This window comes from Peromyscus californicus, unplaced genomic scaffold, assembly GCF_007827085.1.
Source record: "Peromyscus californicus insignis strain IS unplaced genomic scaffold, ASM782708v3 Scaffold_4__1_contigs__length_199733344, whole genome shotgun sequence".
In the NCBI taxonomy this organism is placed as follows: domain Eukaryota; kingdom Metazoa; phylum Chordata; class Mammalia; order Rodentia; family Cricetidae; genus Peromyscus; species Peromyscus californicus.
Window position 1 is genome coordinate 177,669,158 of NW_026294562.1, and position 19,252 is coordinate 177,688,409.

General features: G+C 41.2%; 1 pseudogene; it reads right to left on the minus strand.

Annotated features, from left to right (window-relative positions):
- On the minus strand, positions 1–6,663 carry LOC128124112 (uncharacterized protein C2orf78 homolog; annotated as a pseudogene).
- Positions 6,664–19,252: the final 12,589 nt, after the last annotated feature.

The window sequence follows — 19,252 nt, forward strand, 5'->3', positions numbered from 1 at the left end:
CTGTGTCTGTATCTAACCTTGTCTATGTTGAATAGTACTGTGTTCCAAAGTCTAGGCCAGCTCTTACATGACATAGCCAAAATATGTAGAAATTTCCATATTCTTCTGCCTCTGAAGGAAGAGCTGTGGTTTTCCCAGAGAGGTGTACTTGGCAGCATTCTCTCTCTCCCGTTGAGCCTGCCTCTTCATGGCCTCCCGCTCTGGTCTCTGCTCTTCTGTGATGGGCTGTGAGATGAATGGCCCTGGAAAGTGGACTTTCCTCCATGGAATTGGTTGGTTGCTGAAGTCTTGCAGTAGATATTGGATTTGAGGTTTGGGAGGTGATGGGGCCTTGTTCTTGTCAGCAGATGCAAGCTCCCTCTGTAGTGAAGGGTGAGATGATGCCCTGTAGGGTCCAGGCCTAGAGGCAGCTCGCTGAGGCCCAGTGAATTAATGGATGGGTTTGGTTATGTTAGGTCGTGTGGCACTGGTAGCAATAGGCAGAACTGGCTTGTCAGAGGCCATCAAAGAAGTCCTGGCAGGAGCTGGTTTAGATGGCTTGAGTGTGGTAGGCTGAGCCGAGTGGGAATGAGGCCTCATAGGGCATACTGCAGGGGCCCTGCGAGAAGCCAGTGGGAGAGGCTTTCTAGAAACAGGTCTTGCTTGTTGCATGTCCACGGCTGGGAAAGGCAGAGGTACTAACTTGACCTTCCCAGGTGGGGGCAGCTCATACTGGGATGGAGATGGACACTCCCTGTGGAGATTGCTCTCTGGTCTCTGAGCATTGCTCGGGGTTTTACCAGGGCTTCGGCCATCACTTGGCACACCCAGAAGGGATGTGGTGACTGGGCCTGTCCTGGGATCATTGTTGCTGATGAGGTTTAGCCGAGCCCAGGAGGAGGAGATGCCAGTTTTCTTCTCACTCTTCTTCCTCAGTGGGTGAAAGACTTGCACGGATTTTAGCATGAGCATGCCAAGGTGAGTTCGAGGCTTTTTAAAGCTGTCATGGCTGAGCTCAGGTGGATTCCTCTTCCTCTGGTTCTTTGGCTTGGTGGTGTTTTCTTCCTCCTTGACACTGTTCCTTGACTGTTTCAGCTCCTCTGTTTTCGTGGAGTTGTTTTCTCTGGTTCTCTAAGTCTTGTCTTGCCCCTGAGCCCTAGCTCTGCTGGGCATGCTAGGTGTGGCTTTCTGGGCTTTGCCCTCCATATGCTTGGGCATGTTGTCAATAGCCTCTTCACTGGACCCAGCACTGCCCACAGCCTCTTCTCCCTCCACCAGGTCCTTGAATGGATTCTGGCCTGAGAAGGTCCATCAAGCATCTCCAAGACTTGCTGGCCATTCTTTTTCACGTGGTCCAATGGCAGACTGATGATGCTTTCCTCGTCCCGATCCCTCCTGATGTCTTTGGTATGGGTTGCTGTGGGATCTTGGAATGGGTTCATTTCAGTGATTGAGTGGAAGAGTCGGGGAAGGTGAATATCTGCCACCAGTGTAGTCATGTCTGCAAAGTCCATGCTGGAGTCCATCACACTCTGCAGCACCCCAGGCTCATCCTGACCAAGGCTGCTGCTTCCCAAGGTGGCATTGTCAGGAGAAAGCTTCTGTTTTAGGCTCCCAGAATCAGTGTAGTCCAGGGCCTGCTGCATGTTGGCATGTGCTAAAGGGAGAAGTGATGGGTCTTGGTTTTCTTTTATGCCCTCATAGGCATCCAGAGGAGTTGATAAATCAGCTGTCATCAAATCCAAGTCGTTATTCTCTGTTTGTTGCAAGCTTGGAGCAGGAGGCAAGGGCAAGGATTCCAAAAAACTGTCAATGGGGGCAGTTAATGACCAGTCCCCATGGACTGGTGGTGTCTTCTGGACATCCTGGTTGCAGGCATTGCAGAGGTCTGGACTCTGCAGCAGACAGAGTGTCTGGCCTGAAGCTGTCAATTCCAGGGATGTGTCCATTTTCACCACTGAAAAAGAGTCAAGGAAGAAGTCAGTGCCTGGTAAGTGAGGTGCTCCCCACTTTTCAGTGCACCTCAGTACTCAGACCCCTACAGCAGTGGGGAAGGCATTCCTATGAGCTCTGCTTGAGTAGCACAGGGGGCACCCATGTTGGAAGACTTGTGACTACTGTCTTATTTCTGGTAACCATGTGATACCATGTTTTCTCAGATGTTTGTGTTTTCCTCGGTGTTTGTGTGTTGTGTGCATGCATAGTGATCATGGGGAGGTGACAGAATTCCCTTGGGGTTGGTCATCCCTTTCCTTTCCCATGTCTCTGTAAGAGTGTCCCTCATTTCCGTGGAAGTTTGCTATCAGGCAGGTTGTCTGGTCCATAATTTTCAAGAACTTACCCTTGTCTTCCAACTCTCGGCATTACTCAAATGCCCCCAGTTGGCTGACTTTCTAAATGGGTTCAGGTATCCAAACCCAGTTCCTTACTCCTGCAAGGCAATCATTTCTACAACCTTGGATTTCCTCCAGCTCCACATTCCACCGTCTTGTTTTAATGATATGAAAATTGGGTTAAGAAGATGAAATGTTAGGTTTGTGTGACTGTGTAGTAGCTACCATATCCTAATGATCATGCATAGACTGGGCTCACCTCTGAATAACCATTGCAAAAAAAAGGAGAGAGAGAGAGAGAGAGAGACAGAGCCAATGAAAGTGAGTGAGTGAGAGAGAGAGAGAGAGAGAGAGAGAGAGAGAGAGAGAGAGAGAGAGAGAGAGGGAGAGAAGCTTTGCCCAACTTAGCAGTTGTACACTGGTACACTGGGTATACTGGACTCTCAATGCACTTATGCTTGTAAGAGAATGGCAGGGCCAGCACTTGCAATCTGGGAGTAATACTTCCTCTAGGACAGATTTGGAGTTGCACTGTTCTAAAGTCAGAATTCAGCACAGAGAATATAAAGGTCTACCAAATGGGAATGCCTTGGTGACCTCTATAGCACTGAGCAACAGATTATGAAGTAGGTGATTGACACAGCCATATCTGAATGGAATGGCAGAAGTTATAAAGCCAGAACTGCTGCTTGACAAAGATCCAGAAAAGCTGAGCCACATGATGGCTGCCATGCCACCTTTGGTTTTCACCTGTTATCCTTTTAATGGGGCACTTTTAATATTTGTACAATTTGGGTATGTTGGATCGATGGAAAATTCCTTATGAATCATTTATGCCTTCTCCCAGGCATGCTGCTTCTAAGCTTACCCAGTAAAGTCCTGAACATACTATTCCCCCCACATACACTTTGAGGGAGATATCCTTATCTACTTGAAGGTCTTCTTTATGCCTTGGATGTTGTGACACATAAAGAAGCCAGAGGTTTCTTCATGAGGGTATTAGATATTCTTGAAACATCTGTCTCTGTACTTACACAGGGACAAGCTATTCAAAACAAAGTAAAATTAATAAGGTCAACAAGATTCGGTGGGCTAGAGGAATTGTCCACAGTTCAGATTACAAGGCTCTTCCCACAGTACACTCAGACAATGACGTGACATAAAGCTCTGCCCTACATAGAGACATATTGATAAGTAAAGTATGGGGTGGAAAGATGATGAAAGTATGAGGTATTACAACCTCCCTGTCTTAGAAGTTAGCTCATGTAGAGCCAGTATAATGTTACATGACCAAGGAACAACAGAATGCCAGGATTAAACATATAGACAAATTCTATAAGGAAATAAATGTGAACATTGATTGTGTTATGTCAGAATTTGAATAATAACTGCAGCATCTTTAGCCTAAGGATTACTCCTGGGCACTCTGATCACTAAGAGTTATTAATACATTGCTTGGGACATGACAAAATGCCCAGGATGGTTGAGGATTTGGTTTTGGTCTAGTGTCCTTGAAGTAACCAAAGCATCAGGCCTGAGCACAGGCTATCGTATGCCTCTAGATTATTAAAAATATGGTTATGGGGCTAATGAGTAAGAATGATTACTCTGTTTATTAATGATGTCAAAACTTGAGGGAAAATGATTGGAAACAATAACTCTGTTTGGTCATAGCTTACAAATGATGACTAAAAGATGAGCAAAAGGAGGTGTCCAAAACCAAAAATGATATGATCAATGATTTGGAACATCATGAATGTCTGCTAACTAAATTCTGTATAAATAAAGAAAAACACTCTGGCTGCTGGTTAGTCAGGCTACAAGATTTTCCCAACCACCATGGCCTGGCTCACTTCCTTCATCCCTGACTCCTTACATTCCTGCAGAACCCATCCACTGCCAATGAAGTCTTCCCTCAGGTTATTGTTGTGTAACGGTGCATGGGACTGATTAGCTAAGTCAGTGACGTGTGTCTGTGGTGATGTCCTTGGACATGTCTTAATAGAGGATGGGTGCCAATCATTGCCCTGCATTGTCAGTCATTATAAGACTGAAGATGGGGATGGTGAGCCAGGCAAAGGCTGAGCTCTCAGGACTCCCATCCTTTCTCCCTGAGGACATCCACTGCTGAAAGTTTGAGTTGTGTCTGCTTTGGGTGCTGATCTCTGTCCTCCCGGCTGGCTTTACTTGAAGACTATTGTCTGGCAGGTCTTGAGCAGGTGTGGGATAGTAGAGGGCAGAGATGGAGAAGGGTGTTTGGACATTTGTTGACTGAATATCCTTTGGCATCATCACCATCCCTGATGCCTGATCCCCAGAATAGATCACAGAGCTACAGGCCTGCAGGCACTGCCTGAGTTCTCCAGCATTCAGAGGACCCAGGCTGTTGAAGTCATTGTAATAGACCTGGCTGCCCTCCTGGTAGGAAGGTGCCAGGCTGTATCCTTGATTAGGCACCTGTGATGGTGTGGCTTGAACAAGGCTAGTAGATAGTGTTGAATAGGAGAGGACTAAGGAATTGGGACCTAAAATATTATCACCCTGGGCTGTCATAGACAAGGAGGAGAATGTGGTATTCTGGTCAATGACAGTTACAGTGAAGTCCTGGAGTGTAGCTCCCTTCCTGTCAGTGCTTCCCATGGGATCCCACTGGAGAACACCTGGATAGGAGAGTGCTGAGGCAGAGCTCTGGCCATAGCCAGTCAGTGCAGTCACCATGGTTGTGCCAGCTGGTAAGTAAGGGTAGGCACTGTCCATGAGCTGCTGGCAACAAGTGCTGGAGTCTGGTGGCAGGAGCCATGCTAAGCTCACAGCTGGGGTGGAGACCCTGGAGAAGTTGCACACACTTCCTGGTAAGGGCATGGCATTCCTCAGCACAGGCGCAGAAGGCTGCAGAGCACATTCTGTCCCAAAGAAAGGTGCACGTTGGAAATTTTCTGTAAGAAGGAAGAGGAAAGTGGGAAGAACAGTGAGATGGAATCTGTGTGGCTTCCCATGAGGAGCTTTGTTATCTGCAGTTTGTCCTGTCTGGGAGAGTCTGAGACCTATTTTCCCTCACATATGCCAAACAAATGGTTCAGAATGATTCGTGGTAATGGGTAGGATGACACTCATTTGATGAGCTGCCTGTTCTTCCTGTGTGGGCATGCACTTCCTAGTTGATCCATGTTGACCCTTGCTCTGACTAGAAAACATCCTTCTTTGCCCTGCTTTGTCTTGTTCTGATACCTGCTGTGGTACTGCCTCACACCTGTGTCCCAGAACAGAAGTGTTTAAAGTAGGAGAACCTTAGACAGCTTCTCATGCCTGTGCCTTTGTCCTGTTCTGTGCAGATCTTCCTCTATGCAGAGAGAGAGATTCTCTACTTAGATCTGTCTGGCCTTGAAATCACACAGACTGGCCTGCCTCTGCATCAGAGTGCTGGCATTGTAGGTACTTTCCATGTCCACCAGGCTTGGCTCTACTCTGAGCTTTCTTAATGAAATGATGTATCAAGAATTTCATAGATAAGAACTGTATTCAGCTAAGAATCCCTTGGTCATCTAGCTCCTTCTGTTCCCCACTACTTTTTGTGTAAGTCATTACCTCTTACTTTTATATAACCATTCAGCTCATATACATATATGACTACATGAATACAACCTGCTGATAACATTTCATGTTGATTGCCTGTGTTTCATGTGATGTCTTGCGACTACAAATGTATTGTGGACTTCATCTCTGAATAAGATTACTTCTTAATTTAATAATTGGTTAAATTGATTCTTCAATGAACACTTCCAAAGTAATTGTTAATTTCTTGTAACTCTCCTAGTTGGGAATCCTTGTGAGAATCCTTGTAAAACAGTGGTGTGTCAGTTCTTGTCCAGAGAACAACTGATTGTGGAGTACCCAGCCCATGTTGATAACATCCAACACAATCAGTGTTCAAAAGATGTGGAGAATGCTTTGGAAGATGGGCTGGAAAGAGTGTAAGAGCCAGGGATCAGAGCTGGATATTGTTTTCTATATGTGACAGAAAGCCTTTACCTTGACTAATCTCAACAGTGTGACTGCATAATTACGGGTTGGGATTTGACAATGTCTTGTGTCTTTTTATTTAATCTGTGGTTATCTGTAACATTCAGTTCCATACTACCTTTGAGTACCTCCAGTGTCATCTCTGCAGTGTGTCTTCTTCATTTCCATGTATTCTAAACCCAGTAAGAACCAAATCTGAATGTGACATTTAATTCCAGGTAACTCTACCAGCATCATGGTATCCCCACTAAACCAAGATTTAAAGTATAGTAAAAATAAGGGGAGATGTGATCAAAAGAAATGTTTTAAAGTTTCTTTCTTTACCTGCCATGGTCGGAGGGAGAGTATCAGCAATCCACAGTACAATTGAGCAAGAGAATTGGTTGTTCTTGTCTGATCAGCTGACCTGAGTGGCAAGTGTGTCTGGTATCAGACAGCATTTACTGGTCACTGGTCACAGGTGACCTGTGATGATGCAAATTTGTTTATAGGCATCGTCATGGCAACCCCAAGAACCCACCAGGTAATGGTAGAGTTAGAGGGAGAATGATGTCATAAACAGGGCAGCAGCCAATGGGAAGGTCAGATTCTGAGCTAACACATGGGATTCGTTAGAGAGAATGCCAGGAATCCAAAAGTAGCCATGGAGGCTGAGGTGTGGGCTAGTGAAAGAGGCAATCCTGGCATGGAAGTCATGAACCCTTTCATGAGGTTTAGTCCAGAGTATTGGCAGAGCTTCTTATAAGGTTTATCGATGAAGCTGTGTCTATTGTTCCCATGAGGTGTCACCTTCCAGCATAGAGTGTCCCATCATCATACACTGTACATACAGTCAGTAGCCTTGGGCAAGAAAGAGAGGATCACCTTCGTGAAGGAAACGTGGGTGTGAAACCGTTTCACTTGATCTGATTTATGAGCTGTCATCCTCTGTCCATGACCCAAGGAAGAGATCAAAGGGCTCCTTTCTGACTGGGTTGAAGAACAGGGTATTGATGCACCTTTGATGATGAACTCCAAGAATCTTCTATTTTGTTTTCTTCTCCTAGAGACCTTCCTTAGTCTGTGTTGACCCAGGCAGGTCTCACATCTCCCTTCTCTACTTTTCATCCCTTTTTGGTAGGGTTTGATTCTTGGACTAGGGTGAACCTGTATCCTTAGAGTGGTGAGAAGTATCATGGTGAACTTCCAGAAGCAGTGGTCTTCTGTTCATCGTGAAGATGCTTGTAATTGGAGGCTGCTGGTTGTAGTAAGCACTTGAGGGGTAACCCCTGTTGTTTGGGTGCTCATCTTGTATCTCACTCTTGTCTCAGACACGTGGGCATTCTTTGTATCTTGCCTCCCTTCTTACAGTTTGAAGTTGTTAGTCATTGAGTCTGGCTGCCTTCTCTCTTCATCCACAAGTATAATGAGTGTGACAGTTACTGAAGCTTCTTCCTCCTGGCAACAGTCTCTGCAGAATCCTGGGCTTCTAGCATTCTCTGCCATGCTTTTTTCTGAGAAAGGGCTAAAAGGGACTGGAACACCTGGAGCAGGAAGGAATTTGTTGGCATGTGGTGGTGGGTTACATGAAAATGCAATGTAGGTGTTTTTGTAAGTGTTGTAGCTTGTTGGAATGGGATCCTGGCAGTTGAGTGCCAAGCAATAGCACAAAGTCAATTTAAGCTAGCAGCTTACATCTGTTCCAGTTAAAGCTTTTCCCAGTGCAACCACTCTGCTTTGTTAGGGGAAGGTTTCCCCAGCAAAAGTTACAGTTCTGCTCTGCTTTTCTCTACTGTGCCTAATGTTCCCTCTCTGCTCTGCTCCCTTCTGACAAAAGAATGTCTCACCCAAACCTCATTCAAGAGATTTATTAGAGGGGAAGAATCCAGGAAGGTTGCTTCCTCTCACAGAGTGGAAAAAGGCATTTCCCAACTGAACGTGTACAGGGTTTATGTAGTAGAGCTTCTTAGTGGGAGAGCTTTTCAGGGTGAGAATTGCTCAGATTCCAATCCCTGAGTTTGGACAAACTCAGAGATTCGTTACTTACATTTTGTGCTCAGGGATTGGTTAGTTTTCTTCCTAAGGGATTGGTTGGTTTTTGTGCTGAGTGTGTCAGGGGCAGAGTGTGTTTCTTTGACTCTGTTTTCAGGGCCCAAGTGTGTTTTTATTCACTGGCCATTTTTAACCTTTTGGCTCTGGTTTCAGGGCTATGGTCTGTTTCTTTTATTGGCCCTTTTTAAGCTTTGGCTCTTCTTTTAGAGTCATGGTTTCAGGGTCACTGTGTGTTTCTTTGGCTGGCTCTTTTATCCTACAATTTCCCTTTATATTTGAAAAAAAAGAGAACAACCCATTTCCCATCTCAGTGTTTCTTCACAGACAGGAATGCAAAATATTAATGAAATATGGGGAAATCTTGTGTATTTCCTCATTTTGGTTTTGATTGTTATCCTTTTTGGTCATTTACTGGTGAATTCATAGGCTGTCTTATGGCATGGGTGTAGTGTGCATATATATACAATTCTTAATCTGTCTCAGCAAACACTACTGTGACAGTGTCTGTCAGTCCTCATTGAAAATGACCCTGGAGCCTGTTTAGCTCTTCTCCTGCATTCACATGAGCTGTCAGAACTTTCCAGTAGGACCATTTTTACACTGAGCTACTGCTCTATCATGTAGGTACATGTCCAGCTCAGTAGAACTTTTCCTCCATGTAGATTGTATCATATTTTGGATTGCTTGGCAAAGGTCTGCAATAAGACTGTCCTTTTTCATAGGCCAGTAGGCTGCCTTTGTCATTCACCCTTGCAGTTTCCTTCATCACTGACCACTTGCCAGATAATGTGGCACATTCCAAGTGGCAATGACTGAATGTTGGAAGGTTCATCCAATGTCTAGTTGTAGATCCATCAGAAAAAAGTGTCCTCTTGTAGCAGCTTAGAAACAAATGAGTAGAACATGATAGGGCCTGTGTTATTTGAATTTTGACAGTGGAGAGAAATTGACAGATAGATAAGTAAATAGATAGATAGATAGATAGATAGATAGATAAAACTGTGTTCAGTGTTTAATTCTCATCATTTCTGTGTTTTTTACTTTTTAATATTCACATATTATTTTTCTTTCAGTGTAACAACGACTTATTTCCTCTAACCACATATACCGAACTTAGTTACCACACCCTGTACTCCTTTCAATTATTTTCCAAGTCCTCATTTTCTCTCCCTCTTTACAAAAGAAAAAGCTTTCAAGAGACAACAAACAAATATGATAAAATATTTTTTGGAACAGCATCTCCAAGAAAAGTAAATGTAAGTTAAATAACTTGAAAGATGGTATCCTGTGTGTGTGGGAAAAAGGCACTCTCTGAAGATAGATGCCTGCTAAATGCTAAGTACCAGAGGTAGGGTTAAGCCTCAGGAAATGTTGGCCAAGAAGGTCCTTAGTACCTCCTAAAATATGAAATTTATTGTGATCCCGTTGTAAGTTATGAGCAAGAAGTAGAAAGGGGCCAAACTGAATGATTTGCAGAATATAAGAAGTTCAGACTTGCCTGGAGCTGGAACCCCCTTTCTGATAGCCAGCTGGTTGATTTTCATAGACCAAGCAGGCTCTTCCATCATTTTGGGGTAGAATGGTCAGGAATTGTGCTATTCAGTTGTTGGATGGCTCTTCCGCATAGGAAAATGTCAAGAGAGAATTATAAACTGGTAGGGAGAAGGCACAGTTTTTAGGTATATTTGTATCAATTCTGCAGTTTGTTATGTGTACACATGCACAGAAGGGAATTCTTATCTTGTACTGCAATCCACCATAAAATGTTCTGTGACTGAGTAGTTCCTACATCCCAGAGGTAAGACAGCTGCTATTGTTTTGTTGAATGGAATGGTTGGGTCTCTACATTTCCCTTCTAAACATTTGCAATTTTGCAGGAGATTAATGTAGTTGCAGATTTAACAGTTACAGTCTGCTTCCTTGCTGGCCATCCTTTGGCATTTGTTTCTGTTGCTGTTGGAGAGAGTTGTCATTGTTTCAGCTGCTGAGTCTCAGTGGCTACTGTTGTGGTGAGATGGCAGGCTGGTACTCAGAAATGGATCATGCACAAAGGAGTCCATCCAAAGATCAGGGATTGTCCTACAAGTAGTCCAATCAAATTGAGAACTAGAGCAGTGGGGTAGAATAGTGTATCATGGATTTTTATTCCAAAATCAAGTGAACATCCCCTTGTGATATGTTAGCAGTGATTACCTTGGATGGATGGATACCTTAGAAAGTAATTGAACAGAAAGTTACAGTGATAGATAGGTCTGTGGCTGTGAAGCTTAACTGTACATAGTAGAAGGAGCCATGGAGATTCATGAAAACTTGACTTGTCATTCTAAACGTTACTTGCATTTGACTATCAGGCCCATTGGAAAATGGTCTTTCTTGATGCTAGAGAATAGAAGTGGAGAGTTAACTGAAAGTAGGAGCCTTCCAAGTATTGCTTCCACAGGAAACACCAATAAGTTGGTGGGTATAATGTGAAGTATTCTACTCTCTCTCTATTTCAGTATGGGGTCACTTTAAACACCATCACTATGTCTATATCATTTCCCATCTATACTATTCCAAAGAATTGAACATGTTATTGCTTTGCACATCAGCATAGATTGCAGCATTTTTCAGGAATATCTATGTTAGCTGATTTTGCTTTCCAATAAGAGAGCAATGGAGAAGGAATATGTGATGTCTACACACAACAGAACCATTTCAGCTAAAATAATGAATGTAGTCAAGGTGATTGCAGGAGAGTTCTTGTAACTCATGATAATCATACTATATCATATGTATCCATTCCCAGACAAATATCTCCTGATGCTGTCTGTGTATATGGATCCTAGATTACACATATCTCCATGGTTCCATTCATGACATGGGAGGCAATGATGTCAAGCAGATGTCAATGCCTAAGATTTTTGGTGACAGTTAGGGAAAGTTACTGGGCTCAGAGTACAATATACAGTTTTAAAAGAATATGTTCAATGAAAAGTACAATGAGAACTAATGTTATTGAGAAGGATTCAATACAAGTACAGCATTCTATGAATTGCTTTAATATCAAAAATGCTTCCTGAGCTTTGTTTAATAAGAATTATTCTACAAGACCCTTAGTTTGAAAACATCAAGATTAAATAATATCAAGGTTAGAAGATATCTATTCAAATGCTTTTCTATTGCTCCTAAGATGTAAAGTGAAGCACAGTAGTCTCATGGCAGTGCCTAAATCTGTAATTAAAGCCACACAGAGAGCATAACCCCAGAGGCCTCCTTAAGCCATTGCTTTTCATTATTCTGTTGTACCCAAATTTGTCCCTGTGAGGATCATCGTATACAGACACTAGGATCATTTAATGATGGGTTTGTTAATATTTTCTACATGGATGACTTCGGAAATAGCCCTTTTTAGAATGAACAATTTTGGTCCCACACAGTAGTTGGGGTTTAGGTATTGTGAAGACAGATACACCATTTGTGGTGATATTTTATTTGTATGTTAATATATAAAGCATGCCTGGAGATCAAGGGGAAAATGGCCAGCCACTTTTAAGTAAACATAGAAGTGATGCAGTGGTAGCACACACTCTTAATTTGATCATGTGGCATAGGGTCTCTGTGTGTTCAAGGACACAGTAGGCAACAGCCAAGCATGGTGACACACGCATTTAATCCCAGTACCAACCATAGAGACCTGGCGGTCTGTACAGACAGGTATTGACAAGGAAGTGAGGTAGCTGGGCTAAGAACCAATGAGAGGGCAGTACAGCAAGGCAATAAAGGCATGGGTAAGACAGGAAGTAGCTCACTTTTGGTAGGTGCAGGACTGGAGAGGTAAAGTTGGTGGCTCTCTCTATTTCTCTGATCTCTAAGGCTTTCACCCCTATATTTGGCTCTGTGTTTCTTATTTAATAAGACCATTTAGAAATTCATCTACAATTGGTGCTCACGTGGCAAGAGTTCATTAAAAAAAACATTGATGGCCTTATAGGCCAGGGTTTACAGGCCCCCTGGCTTGGCCAGAGCTACATGAGATCTGGCTAAATGCAGCTGGAGCTACTTGCAGCCAGATCTCCTACTCATGTTGCTGGAGCTGCAAGGTTGCAGAGCTGCAAGCTGGACTGCTTGTGTGTTTACAGAGCCCCTGGTTCAGGCCAGAGCACATGGCTGGACTTTTTATTTAGTTTTTAGCTTTTAGTAGGTGCTTTCTCTCTCTTTCTCTGTCTCTCTGTCTCTGTCTCCATCTCCATCTCTCTGTCTCTGTGTCTGTCTCTTTCTTTCTCTTTCTGTCTTTCTGGTTCCCATTTTGGACTGCTACCATGCTAGGTAGCTGCTTTGAAAGTCCCTTGGACTTCTACTGTTCTATGCAGACTTGGTAAGTCAATTAAGGTATCAGATATCTTAAAGGGAGAAACTAGTTAAAAGAGAACATTTTTTCCATATTATAAAATAGGAAATATTTTTCAATAAAAGGAAATTAGTCTTTGTTTGATAATTCATTAAACAGTCTGAAAACTGTACAGTTAATTGAGAGGATAATTAATGTTGATAGGATGTAGGAAACATCAGTTATAACTATTATTTGTTTAATTATCCTTATTTTAGTGTTAAAAAGATTGGTCAACTTAAGTGCCAAGATAAAAGCTTGAGAAAAAAAGGTTAAAATGAATTATAGAGAAATTCAGACACAGAAAGAAGACTTTAAAGGTGAAATTATTTCAGGAGCTCATTATATGGTTACAGAGAGACAGCATCTTTTCAAACAATCAAACTTAATTCATCTGGTAGCCTTACAGGAACTTCCTGCTCAAGGGCATGTACACGCGGATTGGACTCCAGTGGAAATGTTAGATTTAAGGAGATTTAAAGAAGCTATAGTATCCTATGGAATGCATTCTCCATTTTAAAAGCAAACGTTAAACTCGTGGTCAACTTGTAATAGGATTATTCCTCAGGACTGGAAAGAGTTGGTAACAGATGTTCTAGAATCCAGAGCACAATTCCAGTGGTGACAATGGCTTAAGGAGGAGGCTAAGGCAATAGACACCATGTAGAAGTAGAGGTGTGAAAATTGCCCAGGATCAACTTCTTGGAGAAGGCGAATACTCTGGAATACAAAGACAATGTTTATATGATAATCAAACCTTAATTCTATGTCGCATGGCAGCCAGGAATGCATGGGACAGAATTGAGTAAGCAGGGAAAAAAAATTGAAAATTTAAGTAAAGTGGTTCAAAGTCATTATAATTCAGTTCAAAAATGGAATTGTATGATATTCTTTGATATTAATGGATTTTTCAGAACCTCTCAACATAGTTACCAACTCTCAGTATGCTGAAAGAGTAGTATTATATATTGAGACTGCAGAATTTATCCCTGATGAGTCAGAATTAACTTCACTATTTATTCAGTTACAAGATATAATCAGGAATAGGAAGCATCCCTTATATATAACTCACATCTGATCTCATATGGGTGTGCCAGGCCCTCTAGCACAAGGTAATGACAAGATTGATAAATTATTGATAGGAAATGTGCTGGAGGCTTCAGAATTTCATAAAAACCATCATGTCAATAGTAAAGATTTAAAAAAGAATTTTTCCATAACATGGCAACAAGCTAAGGATATTGTAAGGAAATGTCCAATTTTTTCCTTTTATAACCAGACTCTGCTACCAGCTGGATGTAACTCAAAGGGTACTCAGAGGAATGAAATCTGGCAGATGGATGTGTTTCACTTTGCAGAATTTGGAAAACTAAAATATGTACACTATACCATTGATACTTATTCAGGATTTCAGTGCGGAAATGCTTTTGGTTCTGAAAGTGCTGATCCTGTAATCATGAATTTGCGAGATGTTATGGCCATCATGGGTATACCTACACAAAGTAAAACTGACAGTGTGTTCCAGCATATGTCTCTCGTAAAATGAATCTTTTTTGCTTATTACAATATAAAGCATATTACAGTTATAGCACATAATCCTACAGGCCAAGCAGTTTTAGAAAGATCAAATAGAACTCTAAAGGATATGCTAAATAAACAGAAAGAGGCAACAAAACCCCCCAGAAATAGATTACATAATGCTCTATTAACTTTGAATTTTCTCAGTGCTAATGAGAAAGGGACAATAGCTGCAGAGAGACATTGGATAATAGAAAAAACTGCAGAATTAAATCAGCCTATATACTTTAAGGATGTGCTGACCTCAGAATGGAAACCAGGATATGTGTTATGTTGGGAACGAGGTTTTGCTTTTGTTTCTGTAGGAGAAGATAAGCTGTGGATACCATCAAAAATGATATAGGTTCAATTTGAACAAGAGAGACCTCTTAATTAGAAGAGGTGATAGTTCATCAACCAGCATGACCATCCAATTTAAACTAACTTATACCACTATCAAATGCCTTTTTATTTAGTTAGATATAACTTGCCAAAAGGGAACTTCTCCAAAGTTAGGCTTGGGGAAGCCTTTTTTTTTTTGTCTTTCAGGAGAATGAAGACCCAGGAATCTGAAGAACACTGGACAAATGAGACATCTGAAGAAAAAGGACAAATCATCTAGAAAAATGTCCCAAGAAAAAGAGTAATTTGGCCTATTGGTGTATCACATGTAAAATTTCTTAAGTCTTCGTAAATGTTTGTTTCTGCTCTTCACTACAGACAACTAACACAAATGGTCTTTTTGTAGTCCTAGTTCAATTACCAATTAAAGCTGGCTTTGAAGTTGGAGAATGGCTCTTTCCTTCTCTAAACCCACGTATGTTGTTAAAAGGAAAACGGAAAATCTCTGTATCATGTCAGATGAAAGAGCCATCTTCTGATATAGGACAGAAGAAAACCAAAAAATTAAGGAACTGGTGTTTTGTCACTAATCTCAATTCTTTGGTTCTATTTTGAGTCTTTAAACTTTTCTTTAGTTATGAGTTTTATATCAAAGTTTACAAGATGCATATATGTATATAACTTTGTCATATTATTGGTCATATAGTGTACTAACTAATTCTAGAAAAAGGCTTAATTTAGCTGCCTAAACATGTTTTTGTGTTGGAGTTTCTATCAGTTTTCTGCAGGGAATCATGACCAGGCCTAACCTCGAATTTGAAGTCTCCAGAAAGATGATGGGGTCCCATAACAATTGTTCCATATGGACGATAATAATACCACTAAGCTGACAAACATCACCCAAAGATCAGCTTTGGACTACAAACTGCTCAGAATAATTTCAAGATGGCTAGCTGAGATGATTCTGTTTCACAGACTACTTGAACAAGGACTTGACATAAGCCCTGCACTTGGGCATTATGCCAAGATTGGACAACAAATGATATAGCTACCTCTCATGGAACTTGACAATTAACTCAAAAATTTTCTTTTCAGAATCTTCTAAAGATGCTATCACCAACAAACTGCAGAAAGCAATTTTTCAGAACACAATGCCCACATTCCCAAGAGGTGGGGCGGGTGGTTTTTGGTTTTTCAATGGGTTTGGGGTTTGGGGTAGTTGTCATTGTTTAGGAGGCTTGGTTACAAGTTGTTGTAGTTAATGGTCACGAAAAGGGCTAAACAAAGGAGATTAGATTTAAGATTCTTGTTTGGAAAACAAGGTGATATAGATATGACGTAGATTATTGAATATACTGTGAAAAATATATAGAAATTATAGAATAAAAGGTAGATTATTGAATCTACTCTGAAAAAACAAGAGGATATAGATATGATATAGATAAAAAAGTAGATTATTGAATCTATTTTTAAAAGACAACTGCTAGTTTTAAATACTTTACATTGGATTGGATTTTTATATATTGTATACAAATTATATATATTGAGATTGATATTGTTAGAAAATGCTGTATTATATTGCTAATCTTGTTCACAATATTGTACCTATACAGTTCATTTAACAATTTGCTAATCCTTGAAATTATTATTATCAACTATTAGGATATAGAGAAATGAGAATTAGTAGTTAGTCATTACAGTTGAACTTGTCTTCATATTAGGTGTTTTCAAGGTTAAGCAGAGATATATTTTAGATAGACAGGTCATCTTCAAATCCTTCAGAGATCTACAGAAATTGGCATTTAAATGTTTTAATAACTTACAATTTTTTCTTTTTTTATGATTATGAGACATGTTGGCTCCTGACAGCACCAATCTACTTCAGAGAAGATATGGGCATTGATTAAACTGCATATGGAGTTAACTTTCATTATGGCAAAAGTTAGCCACTGGACAACAAAGTGCCCTCGTATCAACTGCTGAGAGTATGCTATCCAAAATAGACCAAGAAGACACAAAGCAAAGGACTACCGATCCTTACCAAAACAAGTGTGGTTGTGGCTTTAACAACAGGTATCCTCTGATGCTAAGTTTATATGGCACCATCATTAAAGTGGCCTTTGCAATCTGGAAAAGGTACAGGGCCCCTTTCTAAGAAGGCAGCTCAACAGGCAATGGACCGATGTCTTCTGGTATGCAGTGGAACAGTAGCTGAAACAGTTATTCTTGAAAGAGTAACTAGGCTGATAGAGTCTAACCTCTCAATGGTAGACTGGCATTTAATAAAGGAGATGAAGCGACCCACAAGCTGAGAAGAATGGGATGCGGAGAACAGGATGCCGAGATGAAGCCATCCACAAGCTGAGAAGAATAAGCAGATGAATTCCAGAAACACCAGCAATTTCCAGGATTTAAAATCCTGAATCATGACAGGACACTGGTAGAATGTCCTGTCATGGTACATGGAATACTCATGCTGAATGTGAGGTCGAGCTGTAGGCCTTGTGTATATCCTACTTCACAAATGAGTCTGTCAGATATGCTAGCCTGTAGGCTGAAGATGATGCCCCAACATTGCAGAAAACCTGTGACTGTCCAGACAGCTGGCTGTTTCTGTCAACTCAAAATTTTCCAGAAGTTGCTTGTTTGCAATTCTTGTTTTACTAGGTATATTATTTCCTTCTTGGTCTCTGAGGGAGTTGAAGATTAGATAGCCATAGTTACATTTTTCCTTCTTAAGAAATTTCAAAAAAAAAGAAACTCACTAAGAGGTGAAAAGTATATAAGTTTGAAGGAATATTGCAAGACAATTTTCTGTTGGTAATACAAGTTCAGGTAGAAAGTGAATTAGGTACATTTTAAACTCACAAACAATAGAGTAGATAATGTAATATTTTCTCTAAATTTGTCAAATTGCTGATGTATTTATTGCTTGTATATATTGTATATAGTTGTTGTACTTATTGTATATAGTTTTTCTTATATTATTTATAAATTTTATTCTTTATTTTTAACAGACCAAAAAGGGGAAATGTGGTGATGTTTTATTTGTGCTGAATTGTGGTGATATTTTATTTGCATGTTAATAAATAAAGCATGCCTGGAGATCCAAAGGAAAATGGCCAGCCACTTTTAAGTAAACACAGGAATCAGGCAGTGGTAGCACATACCTTAATCCCATCAAAAGGCAGACAGGGTCACTATGTGTTCAAGGAGGCACCAGGGAACAGCCTAGTGTGGTGCCTTTAAACCCCGCACCAACTATAGAAACCTTTAGGTCTGTACAGACAGGCATTGACAAGGCAGTGAGGTAGCAGGGCTAAGAGCCAATGAGAAGACAGAACAGCAAGGCAATAAAGGTGAGGGTAAGAGAGAAAGTAGCTCACTTTTGGTAGCTGCAGGGCTGGAGAGGTAAGGTTGGTGGCTATCACTATTTCCCTGATCTCTAAGGCTTTTACCCCTATATTTGGCTTTGTGTTTTTTATTTATTTAAGACCGTTTAGAAATTCCTTTACAATGAATTCATGAAACTCTATGAACAGGGTGAATACAATTCCTCAGTAAAATTCAGATGCCCCACTTCCTAGAAGTAGAAAAGCAATCATAACTTTACCACAAAAGCAGAAAATACCCAGGATAGCATGAGCAAACCTCTTTAGAGGTCAGTGCTTCACAGGTATTGTAGCAAGTACAGCCTACAACTGAAACAAGGCACATTGTCAGAAAAAGATGAATCTGAGTTAAGTTACAGTTGTAAACACATGTGGTTTAGTCTCTTTGGATTTTAGGTACGTACCAAAAATGCACCCTGGAGTACACATGGCCTCTTCATCAAGACATGCATGGAAATGTTATTCACATGTACAGAAAGAATCTGGATTCCACCTAGCTTCTTGAAGCATTCCTTTAGTCCCAGCACTCTTGAGGCAGCAGAGGAGGAGGAGGCAGAAGTGGAGACAGAAGAGGAGGCAGAGGCTGAGATGGAGGTGGAGGCAGAGGGGGAGGCAGGCAGATCTTTGTGAATTCAATGCTTGCCTGTTCGATGTAGTCAGTTCTAGGACATGCTGGGCTATGAAGAGGGTCCCTGTCACAAGAAATTAAATGTAAGTTAATAAATAAATTATTTTGTTTAGTATATGTAACCCTGGAAAAAGGTAATGACAAATGTCTCAGAGGCCAAAGTGTAACAAACTCTGATACTATTAGAGCACAGAGTAGCACAAAGAGTTGAAGGTTCAGGAGATGCCAGTTTTCTTCTCACCCTTTCACAGTGAGTGACAGACCTTCACAGACTCCAGCATGTGCATGCTGAGGTGTGTTTGAGGCTTTTTAAAGCTATGATGTCTGAGCTCAAGTGGATTCCACTTCCTCTTGTTGTGGAGGGCAGTGGGCTTCTCTTCTGCCATGACTCTGACTTGATGGCGTCTGCTCCTTCAGCTTTCATGGAGTTGATTTCTCTAGCTCTTTTTGGTCTCATCTTGCCCATGAACCCTAGGTCTACTGAGCCTACAGAGTGTGACTTTCTGAGCTTTGCCCTCCTTTTGCTTGTCTGTGTTGACAATATCTCCTTCTGGCCACAGCACTAGCCACAGCCTCTCTCCTTCCACAAGGTCCTGATAAT